This window comes from Colobus angolensis, unplaced genomic scaffold (genome assembly GCF_000951035.1).
Source record: "Colobus angolensis palliatus isolate OR3802 unplaced genomic scaffold, Cang.pa_1.0 Scaffold91, whole genome shotgun sequence".
Lineage (NCBI taxonomy): Eukaryota > Metazoa > Chordata > Mammalia > Primates > Cercopithecidae > Colobus > Colobus angolensis.
In genome coordinates, this window is record NW_012123043.1 from 6,828,896 (window position 1) to 6,846,353 (window position 17,458).

The window sequence follows — 17,458 nt, forward strand, 5'->3', positions numbered from 1 at the left end:
GGAAGGATGACATTGGGCAAGAGGTTTTATCTCTCTGAACTTGGACTTCCTCATCTGGAAAATGGGGATAACAAGACAATTTAGGTTTCTGTGTGAATTAAATGTGGATGAATTTCAAACACCCAGGTACGTAATAATACAAGTTATTTGCCTCTTTCCAGATCCTTTGCAGTACCGAGATTCTATGATTTTATGTGGAATCTGAGATATGTCTTAAAATCTAAATAGGACTTAGGTGGGCACATAGGGAGATATGCATTCTAGACAAAGGACTTTGATTTTGTCTGCCTCACATCGCCTTTCTTTTTCCAACCACAGTCAAGTAATTTGGAGACATTTTATAAATCACAAAACAATCCTCTTATCACCCAACTTCTCATTGTGTGGCTATATAATCCATATCTTGAATGGCAGAAGTAAGTCTTCAAGTAATTCCTTTTAAAAGAGCGGTAGGTATTCTATTTACTGAGCTCTCACATATCTGAGAATACTTTTCTGTCGTCTTCACCCAGGCATATTCGTTTGGTCAGATATAAAAAACTTTTTTGTAAATCCATTTTATGTCTGGCTTAATAGAAGACAGATGAATTCTTATACGTTTCTGCATTCAATCTGTTATAACACGTTGCCTTGGTTGAAATATATGAAGAAAATCTGGCTTCACACGGATGTATACTTGGGAAAGGGAGAAATACTTTAATACTCTTTTCAGATAATTCTGGATATTCTCCTTTGATACTATATCAAAATTCAACAACTGGTAGTTTTTCCTAAAGTTTAGTTGCAATGTGGACTCTAAAACCGATTCAGTTAGAATCCATCAGTCTATCTTTCACACTGAATGGATCTTTTACTCTAATTTTGTAACATCATGCATTTGGTTATTTGGAAAATAATAGTTCACTGAATTATGCATGTCTTCCAGATGTCAACACATTTCATTAAACAATATTAAAAAAAGTTATATTCAGCTGGGCGCCGTGGCTTATGCCTGTAATCCCAGCACTCTGGGAGGCCGAGGCGGGCAGATCACAAGATCAGGAGATGGAGACCATCCTGCCTAACACGATGAAACCCCGTCTCTACTAAAAAATACAAAAATTAGCCGGGTGTGGTGGCGGGCACCTGTGGTCCCAGCTACTGGGGAGGCCGAGGCAGGAGAATGGCATGAACCGGGAGTTGGAGGTTGCAGTGAGCCAAGATCACGCCACTGTACTCCAGCCTGGGTGACAGAGCGAGAGATTCCGTCTCAAAAAAAAAAAAAAAGACACATTCATTTGCATTCCCACTAATCTCATCAGAAAAGTCTTTAAGCAACAGAGAACTGAGCTCAAAGGTGGCAGATATGACTTTCCCAATATTGTAATTTTCACTTGAAATCTGACATTTTTTCATTGGCAACAAACACCAGCAATTGCTCCCTTTGAAGTAACAGATTCACTTTGTTCATTTTCAAGTAAAAATGATGATACATGAAAACAGCAGCTAGATCAGCTTGCAACTCAGTCACACACGTGCTTTTCCTTGAGACCATCATTACGCTCCACTATGTACCAGAAGGGCTTTATATATACTTCCTATTTGTCACACAGAATATTAAAAAGATGTGTACTTAAGATTCAGGACAACGAAAATTAGTATTTTTTATTGTTTCATGAAGGATACTTTTTTCTTCCTGCAAGTGTGTGGTGGTGAAGAATATAATAATTTCTATTATAGTTGGCACCGTGGCATTGATTTGTGCTAAACTGCGGTTTTATCCAGCATTGTTTTTGTATCAACAGTGCAAATATCTATGCAGTGAAAAAGGCCGATAACATCTTAGTATTATTATAAAAATAAGTTCGACCTTGCAGACTCTCTGATAAGTTTTCAAAGACCCTAAAGGGTTCATGGACTACCCTTTGAGGACATCTGTTTTAGGACATGTCTTTTGCTGATTAATGACTAAGTTATATAAAATTTCCCTAAAAGTTCTGTATCTATTGTTCCCTTGGTTTCTTTATTTAGTATTACAAAAAAAGATTAAAATCAAACATAATTTGTTTTCTTTATAGCTAACCTGTTTAGGTACTTAGGTCAATTTCTTTATTTTTTGTAATTTTTTGCCAGAGTATGTCTATATGGGTCTATTTGACTTTTCTTCAATATGATGATCACTTTTGGTTTTAATGCTTTTACACAGCTCTAAAAACTTTCAATTTTGACTTTTTTTTTTTTTTTTTTGAGACAGCATCTCACTCTGTCGCCCAGGCTGGAGTTCAGTGGCGCGATCTCAACTGATTGCAACCTCCGCCTCTCCGGTTCAAGCGATTCTCCCACCTCAACCTCCCGAGTAGCTGGGATTACAGGTGCATGCCACCACGCCTGGCTAATTTTTGTATTTTTAGTACAGACAGGATTTCATCATGTTGACCAGGCTGATCTCGAATTCCTGGTCTCAAGTGATCCACCCACCTTAGCCTCCCAAAGTGCTAGGATTACAGGTGTGAGCCACTATGCCTGGCCTCAATTTTGATTTTCTTCCCCCCATTTTTCCTCCCTCTCTTAGGAACAGCTGTAATTCTTGAGTTATTGATGAATTTGTTTTGTCTACTATTGCTACCATCTTTTTCTCTTTATTTCATCCTTCCTCATTTTTTTCCCCACAGTTTAGGAGATTTCCTCATTTTGCCTCCTACATCATTCATTGATTGCATTTTCTATGATGTCCGTGCTCTGCTTTACCGTCTTTGCATCTTTTGGTTGTAATGGTTATTTTGATTTCCTTGCAGTTCTCCCATATCATACCTAACTCCCTTTTTGTTTCTCTTGTGCTGTTTGTATTTCATTCTGCTGTCCTTTTATCTCTCCTATTCCCTCTTTATGCCTTTTTATTCCCTGTTTGTGGAGGACATGACATCTTACATCCTAGTGATTATCAAACCCAGTAGAAAAATATAGATTTTCTTTGACTCGATCACTGCCAGTTTTGGGACTACCTGAGCACCTTGTTGGAGCGCTAGCTGTTTGACAAGTTGTGTACAGAGCTTCTAACGCTGTTCTCTAGGTCTGTTACATATTCCCCTAGAGCAGTTTTGACACACTAAGATGAGATCTTCTAACTTCCAATACATGGTTTTCTGAACCAATAGGTTTGGGGAGAATGTATCTTTCTATCACTTGCTGAATAGGGGAGAGCTTCATTAGCACAACTTTCCTGGTTTCTCTCTACTTCCCCACTCTTAGCTTCCTGGGGAGAGGAGTAAGGGTTACCTGAGTGGTGAGTTTAAGAAAATGGGCCTGGGTAACTTAATCTCTTTCTCCAGGAAGCTGGTTCACCTGTAGAAAGTAGAATCTTCTGATAGTTACCCTCCGTGATTTAAGATATCCAGAGGCAAGCATCACCTCTATAGTAAGGAGGCTTGCATTTCAGATGTGTAACCTCAAAACCCCAACACCTGAAATGTGGGCTGTGAACCCTGGTAAGTAAATAGGGGGTTAAATTTTGGATGGCGAAATACACACACAAAAGGGAATTGGGTTACGTAAGGTGTGTAGCTTTGAGCTTTAGACTTCAGAGTGTGTATAACGTGTTTTGACTTCGGCATCTTAAAGAAGTTATATTAAGCCAAGTGGGTTTTTACTGTTTTGTAGATAGCTTTTAACTTCTCAGGAGCCTTTAAGTCTTAAGCCACCTCATATTGTGACCTTAGCAGACAGCAATAGTTTATGTGAGGACATTGCTGCTTGTTCTTTTACAAAAAGGCAAAGCTACACACACTGGACCTTAGTGAAGATGTGGTCCCTAGCGAAACAGCACACCCCTCAACAAGCCTCTTCATAGGCCTCAAGTGGCTTTGTAGTGCACACCGTGATTATATGCTGAAACGTTATGGCACTGGCCTTACTTCACATGTGTGAGCTTCTTGGAAACTTCCGCAGACACTGGTGGATATAGAGGACTTAGTGGGCAGGCAGGGTTAAGGCAAGAATTCAAATTTTCGGGGAAAACAAACAACTATTTCATATGTAATTATTTTAGGAACTGGTGGGCAAAAAATTGTTTACTGCTCTTAAAATCCAAGCCATTTGAATCCATGTGAACTACAAAGCATTTGTAAGAATTAAGTTTTACATTATTACTGCCACAAGGAAGCTTCTCTTTTATGGTAATGTTCTTTATCTTGATCTATGTGCTGGTGACTTGGATGCATTCACTTTGTGAAAGTGTGTTGAGCTGTGCACTTGATTTGTATACCTGTCCATTTGAATGTTTTGCTTCTAAAAAATCTGTATAAAAAACAATTAGGGGCAATCCTATGTAAATAGCATTAGATTCCCTGACCAAAATCCATTCTATATTTTAATTAAGGCCGGACACAATGGCTCATGCCTGTAATCCCAGCACTTTGGGAGGCTGACGTGGGTGGATCACTTGAGCACAGGAGTTGGAAACCAGCCTGGGCAACATAGCCAGACTCTGTCTCTAAAAAGAAAAATTAGCCCGGCATGGTGGTATGCACCTGTGGTCCCAGCTACTCAGGTAAGGTAGGAGGATTGCTTGAGCCTGGGAGGTTGAGGCTGTGGTAAGCAGTAATAGCACTATGGCACTCCAGCCTGGGAGACAGAGTAAGAGTCCTGTCTCAAAAACAAAAAACAATTAAAAAAAAAAAACCCAAAATTTAAAAATTAATTTAAAAAGTATATTTTAACTAAATGTTTTATTGCAGGCTGGGCATGGTGGCTCACACCTGTAATCCCAGCACTTTGAGAGGCTGAGGCAGCCAGATCACTTGAGGGCAGGAGTTCCAGACCAGCCTGGCCAACATGGTGAAACACCATCTCTACTAAAAATACAAAAATTAGCTGGGTGTGGTGGTGCGCACCTGTAATCCCAGCTACTTGGGAGGCTGAGGCAGGAGAATTGCTTGAGCCTGGGAGGCGGAGGTTGCAGTGGGCCAAGATCGTACCACTGCACTCCAGCCTGGGTGACAGAGCAAGACCCCCTCTCAAAAAAAAAAAAAAAGTCTTATTGCTCAACAACTGTTAATCGGATATTCTCTTACATGAAGGCAAATATATCCTAATGCATTGTTCATTTCATCTAAGTTTACTAACATAAAGTTCTTCATAATAGTTTCCTATACTTTAAAACTCTATGCCCCCCTTTCCACTCATTATTTTTATATGTAAACTTAATTATTAAGCATTTATTTATTATCAATCTTGCCATACGTTTGCCTATTTTAATGCCTGTTTTGTTGTTATGCACCCCTCTATGATGTCATTTCTTCTCTATTTCATCAATTTATGCTTTTACTTTTATTATTTCCTTTGTTATGCTTACTGTTAATTTGTTCTGTTTTTTAAGATCGTCTCTTTTCTCATTTGTTGTTAAATTGTGATATGTCTCTGTTGGATTTACTTTTATTCATCCTCTCTAAATTTTGTTAGGCTTTCTGGATATGAGGATTGGTATCTCTCAACAACCCCGGAAGATTCTCAGCCATTTTATCTTCAAATGTTGCTTCATCTTCGTTCTTAATGTTATCTCCTTCTGGAGCTCCACTGAGTTATGTTAGACCTTTTAATCCTGTCTTCCATGTCTCGTAACCACCTTTCATTTATATTTCCGATCTTTGAATCCATAGACTGAATCCTGGTAAATTCTTCTTCTTCTTTTTTTTTTTTTTAACCCAAATAAAAAATGGTCAATATCTAATAAATTATTTGGGCCTGTTTTTTAGTACACTGGTTCTTTTTTCCGCTGTGTCTGATCTACTCTTTAGTCAGTTCATTGACTAATTTAAAATGATATATTTTTCATTTCTAGAAGTTCTACTTTGTTCTTTTTAAAATCTACTTGGCTCTTCTTTATAGTTTCTTATTTCCTGCTCATAATTTCTTTTCTCTGCCTTTATTTCCTGAAATACATTAAACATATTCCTTTTAGATTCTATGACTGGGAAAATCTGGCAGAAGGAGCCCTTGCATTTCTGCTTCTCCTGTCTATCGGTTCACTGGGTCTGACTCATGGTATCTTGCCTTTAGGGATTTTGTGATTCTCCTTTTTTTGAGGCAGAGTCTTGCTCTGTCGCCCAGGCTGGAGTGTAGTGGTGCAATCTCGGCTCACTGCAACCTCTGCCTCCTGGGTTCAAGTGATTCTCCTGCCTCAGCGTCCGGAAGAGCTGGGATTACAGGAGCCTGCCACCACGCCCGGCTAATTTTTGTATTTTTAGTAGAGACAGGGTTTTGCCATGTTGGCCAGCCTGGTCTTGAACTCCTGAACTCAGGTGATCCGCTCACCTCGGCCTCCCAAAGTGCTGGGATTACAGACGTGAGCCACCATACCTGGCTGGTATTTTGTGATTCTTAATGTAAACTATTATTTTCCTTGAAATTTATCCTTAGCAATTCACTGAGGCCTGGGCTGAAAATAAGCTCTTCCTAAGACATTTTGTATTTGTTTCTACAGGATGTTAAATTTCCACTTGAATTTTTTCTGATCATGCAGGCAGCATAAGTTCAGACCAAAAACCTTTAGGAGGTCTAGTATATTAGTTATTCATTATGTAACAAATTACATAAAATTTAGTAGCTTAAAACACACCTTAGTTATCTTTACACAATCTTTGTAGAAAATGGGAGTAGCTTAGCTGGGTGGTTCTGGCTCAGGGTCTCACCTGAGGTTACATTAAAGATGTCAGTTGGGACTGCAGTCATCTAAAGGCTTAACTTGGGGGCTGGAGGGTACACGTTCAAGGGGGCTCAGTCCCGGGCCTGGCGAGGTAATGCTGGTTGCTAGAAAAAGGCCTCTGTTCCTTGTCTGTCTACAGACCAGCTTGAATGTCTTCATGACATGGCAGCTGATCTCCCCCAGAGACAGTGTTCCAACAGAGTAAAACCTAGAAGTCTCAATATTTTATATCCTAGCCCTTGGAAGTCACATTTGTAATTTCTGCAATATTTTATTAGTTGCACAGTTCAGCCTTATTCAATGTACAAGGAGAGTGTATGCAAGAAGTGAATGCCAGCAGGCAGAGGTCATTGAAACCATCTTAGATCCTGGGTACCACAGATGGCTTATTGTTGTAAATTACCCATGGAGATTTTCTCCTCATTCTGTCTAGTACTAAGGTCAAATCAGTTGTCACCCGACTTTTTTACAATAGGATTTTATTTTTGTTTACTTTTATACTGGGGTATATTCATTTGGATCCTGACTGTGAGCAGCTATCTCCCATTAAATTCTCCACTGGGGGCGGGGGCGGTGGCTCACACATGTAATCCCAGCACTTTGGGAGGCCGAGGTGGGTGGATCACCTGAGCTCAGGAGTTCGAGACCAGCCTGACCAACATGGTGAAACTCCGTCTCTACTAAAAACACAAAAAAGTAGATGGGCGTGGTGGCAGGCACCTGTAATCCCAGCTACTCATGAGGCTGAGGTGGGAGAATCACTTGAACCCGGGAGGCGGAGGCTGCAGTGAGCCGAGATCAAGCCATTGCACTTCAGCATGGGCAACAAGAGCGAAATTCAGTCTCAAAAACAAACAAACAAACAAACAAACAACAACAACAACAAAAAACAGATTCTCCACTGGGGAAGGTCCCTAGGCCTATGTCCTGAAACCCTGTAATCCATGGAAATCAAGACCTCAGAGTTGTTTAGACAACCTCACAGCGATGTAAGAGCATTTAGCTTCCAGAACCCCTGCTTGCAACTCATGGTGGGAATTTGGAGATTGATGTCAGCCCATCAATACATTTTAAAATGTTATTTTTATTGAAAAAATGTGTTTACTGAGAATTTTAATTGTTTTATTATTTTATTTTTTGAGACAGGGGCTCACTCTGTCACCCAGGCTGGAGTGCAGTGGCACCATTTTGGCTCACTGCAACTTCTTCCTCCCAGGCTCAGGCAATTCTCCCACCTCAGCCTCCTGAGTAGCTGGGACTAGTAGTACCTGTAGGTGCACCACCACCATGCCCGGTCAATTTTTGTATTTTTTGTAGAGACGGAGTTTCACCATGTTACCCAGGCTAGTCTTGAACTCCTGGGCTCAAGTACTACTGTGGCCTCAGCCTCCCAAAGGGCTGGGACTACAGGCATGAGCCACCACACCCGGCCAGAATTTTAAATGTTTTAATCAGATTTGCTCAAATAAATTATCCATCATATGACAGAAAGAGAATTCAATTAAAATGTTTTCCTTGAATTTGCACGATTTGCACTTTTATTATAGGGTCTGCACTATTATGACAGTATTTCTAACTTTTAGAAGGGAATTCTTACCACTTTAACTCCAATCTAGCCTCTGCTGTACTATAAACATTTAAGACTATTAATGTTCCTTTTGGTACTGTTTCAGTGACTTCTTACAAATTTTGGAATGTAAGTATTTTATTATTACATTCCATTCTAAATGTATTATAATTTCCCATTATGTTTCCTTCTTTGGTTTATAAATTGTTAAAAAATACATTTTATAGGCTAGGCACGGTGGCTCACAGCTGTAATTCCAGCACTTTGGGAAGCTGAGATGGGTGGATCATGAGGTCAGGAGTTCAAGACCAGCCTGGCCAAGATGCTGAAACCCCATCTCTACTAAAAAATACAAAAAATTAGCCGGGCATGGTGGCACACCCCTGTAATCCCAGCTACTCGGAAGGCTGAGGCAGGAGAATCTCTTGAACTGGGGCAACAGAGGTTGCAGTGAGCTAAGATGGAGCCACTGCACTCCAACCTGGGTGACAGAGCAAGACTCCATCTCAATAAATGTATGTGTATATATATTTCATAAATAATTTTGAACACTTAATTTTTGGTTAGTTGATATATTCATAGTATTGAAAAACGAAAAATGTAAGATGGTATTCAGTGAAAAATTTCACCACTACTACTGATCCCATCCACATGGTTTCGTATACTTTCCCCAATAAAGTGCCCATTGTTAAATTTTTTGTGTATATTTCCAGATTATTTATATATATATATGGAAATATAAACATATACTTCCCCCCTTTACAGAAATGGTGCCATATGTTAAACAATATTCAATACTTTGAATTATTTACTTCAACTGTATATCTTGGGGCTCATTCCATGAGTTCATAGAGAGACTTGTATTTATGTTTTCCAAATATCTGCGTTTGACAATTATCTTTTTGTTATTGATTTCTCCTTTTATCTCATTAGGATCAGAAAATGTGGCCTGCACTACAGTAAGTTTTTGGTATTTGTTCCTTCTTGCTTCCTAGCTTGGTGTGTGCAGGGATGATTACTGTTAAAGTGTCCCCATTGAACTCACTTGTTTAATTTGTGGATTTTGAAGAATGATGGTAGGTTATAAAATTTATCAGGTAAGCACTCCTATTATTAAAGTTATTCTTCTAGATGTAGTATTTCTTTCTCCCTAACATTACATAATATCATCCAAGGAAATTTTGATGGTCCTGACATCTTGTGATCATCATAGTAGTCTCAATATAGGCTGGGAGTGGTAGCTCGTGGCTGTAATCCCAGCACTTTGGGAGGCCGAGGTGGGAGGATCGCTTGAGCAGGAGTTCAAGACCAGCTTGAGCACAGGAGTTTGAGACCAGACTAGGCAACACAGGGAGACCCTGTCTCTACAAAAAAAAATTTAAAAATTAGCCAAGCGCAGCGCCCTGTGCCTGTGGTCCCAGCTACTTGGGCAGCTGAGGTGAGAGGATCACCTGAGCCTAGTAGGTCCAGGCTGCAGTAAGCCATGATGGCACCACTGCACTCCAGCCCGGGTGACAGAATGATACCTTGTCTCTAAAAAATAAACAAAATAAATAAATAGATATAGTGTGCTGTTCGCACCTATTCAGCTGGAAGTACCAAGTACTTAAATGCTTTTAGAGAGACTTTCACTTCTGAACATGGAAGTATAACAAAGACCACATTTACCCTCCCACCTTCAACAACTAAAAACACAGACAAAAGACAAGAAACAATAGTTTTTCTAAAACTGGCCATGCAGAAAAATGTTGGTCCTTTAAGTGAAAAAATGTGAAAAATGGCTCACTCAGCCTCATAGCTGGAGGTGTTTTCTAGACCTCCGCACAATGAGGAGGAGCCCACACGGAGCTCAGAGTGTCCTTGAGTTGAGAAGCTACAGCTGAGAATTTGAAGAGGTGAAGGCATCTAGAACTTGCAAGGCAAACTTCTGGAGACAGCTGCAGAGACCTACAAAGGGTTTCCTTTTAGTCTTCAGTTAGTACTGATTAGCATGTGGGTGTGAAAAAACTGACAGGGACCAAAGATAGAACCACTGGACAGAATTGGGCAGAATGATTATCAGAAATTACACAAGGTTGAGAATAGTCCATATTCCCCATAATCAAAGTGGAGCAACTTTACAATACACAGAGCTGGGGTAGAATACTAAGAAGGACCGTCTCAGTAGTGCAGGCAATTTCACTGCAGAATAAAGGCTGCTCTAATTTCACTTAAATAGCTAAAAACTGGCCAGGCATGATGGCTCATGCCTGTAATCCCAGCAGTTTGGGAAGCCGAGGTTGGAGGGTCACTTGAGCTTAGGAGTTCAAGACCAGTCTTGGCAATATAGTGAGACCCCATTTCATAAAAACAAAACAAAAAACAAACAAAAAAACCTGCAAAGCGATCATTGAAATGACCAATATGTTTACAAATGATAGCATCCCAAAATGAATACAATAACATTTTAAAACTACAAAAAAATTCAGCACCCATGAATATAAAATTCAGTTTGTCATCCAATAAAAAATTATCAAGCATGCAAAAACAGCCCATAATGAGGAGAAAAATAAGTCAGCAGAAATAGACCCAGAAATGACACAAATGATTGGCATTAAAATAGCTATCATAGGCCAGGTGTGGTGGCTCACATCTGCAATCCCAATGCTTGGGGAGGCTGAGGATGAAGAATTGTTTAAGGTCAGGGGTTCAAGACCAGCCTGGGCAACATAGCAAGACCCCATCTCTAAAAAAAAAAAATTTTTCATTGGCTAGGCATGATGGCATGCACCTGTAATCTTAGTTGCTTAGCTAAGCAGGAGGATCATGTGAGCCCAGGAGTTTGAGGCTGCAGTGAGCTATGATTACATCACTGCATTCAAGTCTGTACAACAGAGTGAGACTCTGTCTCTAAAAAAATAAAATATATCATAAATATATTCCATGTTTTCAAGAAGAAAGGACATGTTTTCGGCCAGGTGCAGTGGCTCACGCCTGTAATCCCAGCACTTTAGGAGGCCGAGGCAGGCGGATCACGAGGTCAGGAGATCAAGACCATCCTGGCTAACACGGTGAAACCCAGTGTCTACTAAAAATACAAAAAAATTGGCCGGGCATGGTGGCAGGTGCCTGTAGTCCCAGCTACTCGGGAGGCTGAGGCAGGAGAATGGCGTGAACCCAAGAGGCAGAGCTTGCAGTGAGCCAAAATCACACCACTGCACTCCAGCCTGGGTAACAGAGCAAGACTCTATCTAAAAAAAAAAAGAAAGGACATGTTTTCAAGAAGGAATTAAGAGCATGCTGAAAGACATGGAAGGTTTTTTTGTTTGTTTGTTTGTTTGTTTGTTTTTAAATATCCATATAGAACTTATAGCAATATGCTGGATGGAATTTGTATTATTAGTCTACTAGGGGTGGCATAACATACTACAATGGACTGGGTGGCCTAAACAAAAGAAGTTTATATTTATTTATTTATTTTTTCTTGAGACAGGATCTCACTCTGTCATTCAGGCTGGAGTGCAGTGGTACAATCATGGCTCATGGCAACCTTAACTTCCTGGGCTCCAGCGATCCTAGCATCTCAGCCTCCTGAGTAGCTGAGACCACAAGCATGTGCCATCATGCCTGGCTAATTTTTGTATTTTTGGTAGAGATGGGGTTTTGGCATGTTGCCCAAGCTGGTCTTGAACTCTTGAGCTCAAGCGATCCACCCACCTCAGCCTCCCAAAGTGCTGGGATTACAGGCATGAGCCACTGCACCTGGCCAGAAGTTTATTTTCTTACAGTTTTGGATGTTGGAAGTTCAAGATCAAGGTGCCAGGGTTGGTTTATCGTGAGGCTTCTATCCTGGGCTTGTAGACAGCCAACTTCTTGCTGTGTTCTCACATGGTTGTTTATCTGGGTGCACACACACAGAAGTGTCTCCTTCTCTTCTCATAAGGACACCAGTCCTATTTGATTAGGATGTGCCCTTCTGAATTCTTGCAACCTTCCTAGCCTCTATAGAGATCCTTTCTCCAAATACAGTCACATGGGGAGTTAGAGCTTCAACATATGGACTTTTGGAGCCACAGTTCAGCCTGTAACAGGATTAATAGCTGATTAGACACTACAGAAAAAAATGATTACAGAATTTGAAGGCATGGGAACTATACAAATAAACATGCAGAAGGAAATAGATCACAGAAAAAGGTACATAGAACGTTGGTGAGATGTGTGAAAACTTCAAGTGACCTAATATGCAGTCCCAGAAAAAGTGAGGGGTAGGCAGAAAAAATATTTGAAAGACTAATAGATAAAACATTTCTAAATAGGCCCGGAATGGTGGCTCATGCCTGTAATCCCAACACTTTGGAAGGCTGAGGGAGGCAGATCACTTGAGGCCAGGAGTTCGAGACTAGCCTGGCCAACATGGCAAAACCCTATCTCTACTAAAAATACAAAAAATTAGTCAGGCATGGTGGCATGCACCTGTAGTCCCAGCTACTTGGGAGGCTGAGACAGGGGAATTGCTTGAACCTGGGAAGTGGAGGCTGCAGTAAGCTGCGATCATACCAGTGTACTCCAGCCTGGGCGACAGAATGAGACTCTGTCTCAAAAAAAGAGAAAAATTCTAAATTGATGAAAAGTATAAATCCATGGATCTAAGAAGGTCAATGAACCCCCAGCCCAAGTAACAGCAACAAAAGTAGTATGCCAGTATGCCATATTCAAATTGCTTAGAACTACTTATGAGAAGAAAAATTTAAATTTTAAAATCAGCCAAAGGAAAAAAGAGAACTTACGTACAGAATATAAAAAATAGCAAAAGATTTTTGCTGCAAGTAATGCAAGCCTAGAAGAGAGTGAAGCAATATACTTAAAGTACTAGAAGACAATTGTCAACCTAGAATTATATTCCTGGAGAAAAATTTTCAAAAACGTAGGACACAAGTTTTTCAGCATACAAAAGCTGAAAGAATTAACCAACACACTTGAACAAAAAGAATGTTGAAAGAGGGTGGGAGGTGGGCAGCGCAGAGTGCGAGGTTCTTTTGTTTGGCTAAGTGAAGGGCCCTTAGCCAGGACCTGCAGTAGGCCACTTCAGGGAGGGGCTCCACTGCGGCCACCTGGCTTGCTGCTTTCCTGGGCGCCACACCCTCTGCCGACACACTGTGATGTGCCAGTAGTGTGGCACCAATTCCTCTTGGACTCTTGGGCACTGCTCTGAGTAGTGTCACCCTTTACACCAGAAAGCTAGCGGGCACTATGAGGAAAAAACAAAACACGAAGAAAGTGGAGGAGGTGCTAGAAGTGGAGGAAGAGGAATTTGTGGTGGAAAAAGTTCTCAACTGTGGAGTGGTAAAGGGAAAAGTAGAGTAGCTCCTAAAGTGGAAAGGGCTCTCAATGAGGACCACACTTGGGAACCAGAAGAGAACCTGGATTGCCCTGACCTCATTGCTGAGTTTCTGCAGTCACAGAAAACAACACATGAGACAGATAAATCAGAGGGAGGCAAGCGCAAAGCTGATGATTTTGAAGATAAGGTGTTGCGGGAATTAAAGAGACAGGAGCTACCAATGGGTGACTCAGGAGGATTTATTTAGGTGCACCAGCCCAGCGGATTAACATCCAAAGAGTGAACCCCAAACAAAGACAGGGCTTGACTTTTATACATGCATCCGAAGGGGGTTGGTCAGCTAGTGGTGTGAAACCTGCAGGGCGGGCAAGCAAGCTTACAGAAGCAGAACAAAGGCAGTTTATCAAACAGTGACAGATGTTGAAACTCAGGCATGTCTTGCGACCTTTGCCATACTGCACAGATGGGAAAACAGGTACTTACAAAATCCTTACCAACTTCCAGAAATAGTTACAAAAATAGTTAGGAGAGCAGAACAAAGAATAATGGTATGGGGAGAGAATTTTAAAAAGGGGAAACTGGTAAGAAGAACTTGTTTTTCTCATCCCTGCTCCTGGAGCCCATTCCTTCTGGGCTCTGGCTCTGCTGATAGCACTATAAGAGCCCTGACAGAGCCTTGCTTATTACTGGGCCTTGGAGTGAGTCAGCCCATACAGAAAACTTGTGTTTTTTTGTTTTGTTTTGTTTTGTTTTTTTACATCTCCTGCTTTAAAGGGAGAGGAAAGCAAACCAAAGAAGAAGAAAGAAGGGTCAGAAAAGCCATGAGGCTTTGCTGGGGGTTTGATGCCAGAGTAGATTATTGGAGCTACAGACTTCAGTGGAGAGCTCATGGAAAAACTCTGATGAGGCCGACCTGTTTCCTGGCAAGGAAGCCAATGTCAAGTGCCCACAGGTTGTCATATCTTTCTATTTCTATGAGGAAAGGCATTCCTACCCCAAGAAGGAGGATGACAAAAAAGATGACAAGAATTGACTCTCCTGAGTACCAGCCCCTGTCACATCTGAATGTGGGTTTCCAGTAGGAAGGGAAGTTCTACTTGTCTTGCCAGCATAGAGGTGGCTTGAGAAGATGTCCTTTGAAGAGCCAGTATAGTTTCTGTGCCCTGCAGCAGCCCAAGTGCTTTACAGTCATTCCAAGCTGTAGAGTTTGCAGGCCTATCCCAGTGAAGGGGAAGGGTGATAAGTGTTTCAAGGCAGCCTATTCTTCATTTTGCTGAGAAAAGCAAAGGGCCTTCTGTGAAGGACAACACTTGCAGAGTTGGGTGTGTGGGAGAGCAAATAAAAATACTGTAGATCTTCAAAGAGCATCTCCACAGCCCACAGCCTACTTCCCAATAGTGTTAACTGCATTGTTGCAGCATAGCATGTGTGTAGTTTTTGGCTATTACTGATGTATTATTTGGGGTAGGGAGGGATGGGGAGAAGAGGAAGGCAGATGGGTAGCATCATTTTGATAAAAATTTGGTGCTTGATGGGGAAATGGTGAAGCAATGGAAAGAACAGACAACTAATGATTTGCTTCTATGTCCAGAATATTTTACCTATGAAAGAAATGTCATTGGCATCATAAATAAGGACTATGATTAAAAGCTGTGAATCCCTAGGCCCAGGGCGGGTCACCAGGCAGGAGGCTGGAGTGTGCGGGCCCCGCTGCCTGCAGGACCTCATGCCACTCGGAGGGCTGAGCCTGACCCCACAAGGGTGTCCGTCCCCTGACAGGGCCAGTGCAGTTTGGTGTGTTCCTCCACCTCACCAGAAGACCCTAAAGAACTATTTTTCATTATTGATTCTCCAATCATATGACTAATAGTCTCCATTTAAATAAAGTTTTTAAAATGGAAAAAAAAAAAAAAAGGCTGTGAATGTCTGAAACCTATATAAGCCAAGATGTTCCCTGCCTAAACCTGATGCTGTTCACCACAAAGGTTACGCTAGTTGATAAATTACCAAAATTGCCACTTTGGAGATGGAAATTGACTGAGGAGGGAAGGTCTTTTTTGGAGAGTATACAGTATGAGCAGATCATTCTGTCTCAGAGTGGCTAATTCCCGCAATTAGACAGAAGACCCTTTTCTTTCCAATAATGAAGTTATAAATATCACCTTGTTGAAACCACTGGCTGAGGTGTTGGGGAAGGGGAAGAGGGTGGTAGAGGGGATGAGACAGGAGGGAAAGCAAGGGCCCATACTCTTAGTGGGGAGAACTCTTGGAGCAGTTCTCTTTTTTGACCTTTGAACTCTGAAACCATTGGTGGCAGGGTTCAGTCACTGACAGCACAAGTTCCATTGAATTGATTCGAGTTGAGTGATTTCAAAAGCGTTGGTCCTAGGAGAAGATTAAACTTTCATACTGGGCAGTGGTTCACTTTAAAACACACACAAAAAAACAAACAAAACCTTTTTTTTATTATTATTTTTGCTTTTTAGATGGAGTCTTGCTCTGTCACCAGGCTGGAGTGCTGTGGCATGATCTTGGCTCACTGCAACCTCTGCCTCCTGGGTTCAAGCAATTCTCCTGCCTCAGCCTCCTGAGTAGCTGGGACTACAGGCACCCGCCACCATGCCCAGCTAATTTTTGTATTTTTAGTAGAGATGAGATTTCACCATTGTTGGCCAAGATGGTCTCGATCTCTTGACCTCGTGACCCACCTGCTTCAGCCTCCCAAAGTGCTGGGATTACAGGCATGAGCCACTGCACCTGGCCAGAAGTTTATTTTCTTACAGTTTTGGATGTTGGAAGTTCAAGATCAAGGTGCCAGGGTTGGTTTATCGTGAGGCTTCTATCCTGGGCTTGTAGACAGCCAACTTCTTGCTGTGTTCTCACATGGTTGTTTATCTGGGTGCACACACACAGAAGTGTCTCCTTCTCTTCTCATAAGGACACCAGTCCTATTTGATTAGGATGTGCCCTTCTGAATTCTTGCAACCTTCCTAGCCTCTATAGAGATCCTTTCTCCAAATACAGTCACATGGGGAGTTAGAGCTTCAACATATGGACTTTTGGAGCCACAGTTCAGCCTGTAACAGGATTAATAGCTGATTAGACACTACAGAAAAAAATGATTACAGAATTTGAAGGCATGGGAACTATACAAATAAACATGCAGAAGGAAATAGATCACAGAAAAAGGTACATAGAACGTTGGTGAGATGTGTGAAAACTTCAAGTGACCTAATATGCAGTCCCAGAAAAAGTGAGGGGTAGGCAGAAAAAATATTTGAAAGACTAATAGATAAAACATTTCTAAATAGGCCCGGAATGGTGGCTCATGCCTGTAATCCCAACACTTTGGAAGGCTGAGGGAGGCAGATCACTTGAGGCCAGGAGTTCGAGACTAGCCTGGCCAACATGGCAAAACCCTATCTCTACTAAAAATACAAAAAATTAGTCAGGCATGGTGGCATGCACCTGTAGTCCCAGCTACTTGGGAGGCTGAGACAGGGGAATTGCTTGAACCTGGGAAGTGGAGGCTGCAGTAAGCTGCGATCATACCAGTGTACTCCAGCCTGGGCGACAGAATGAGACTCTGTCTCAAAAAAAGAGAAAAATTCTAAATTGATGAAAAGTATAAATCCATGGATCTAAGAAGGTCAATGAACCCCCAGCCCAAGTAACAGCAACAAAAGTAGTATGCCAGTATGCCATATTCAAATTGCTTAGAACTACTTATGAGAAGAAAAATTTAAATTTTAAAATCAGCCAAAGGAAAAAAGAGAACTTACGTACAGAATATAAAAAATAGCAAAAGATTTTTGCTGCAAGTAATGCAAGCCTAGAAGAGAGTGAAGCAATATACTTAAAGTACTAGAAGACAATTGTCAACCTAGAATTA

The 17,458-nt window shown here is 41.3% G+C and overlaps 1 pseudogene; it reads left to right on the forward strand.

The window, feature by feature from the left end:
* The first annotated feature begins 13,475 nt into the window (after positions 1-13,475).
* Positions 13,476-14,599, forward strand: LOC105504377 (annotated as a pseudogene).
* The last annotated feature ends 2,859 nt before the right edge of the window (positions 14,600-17,458 follow it).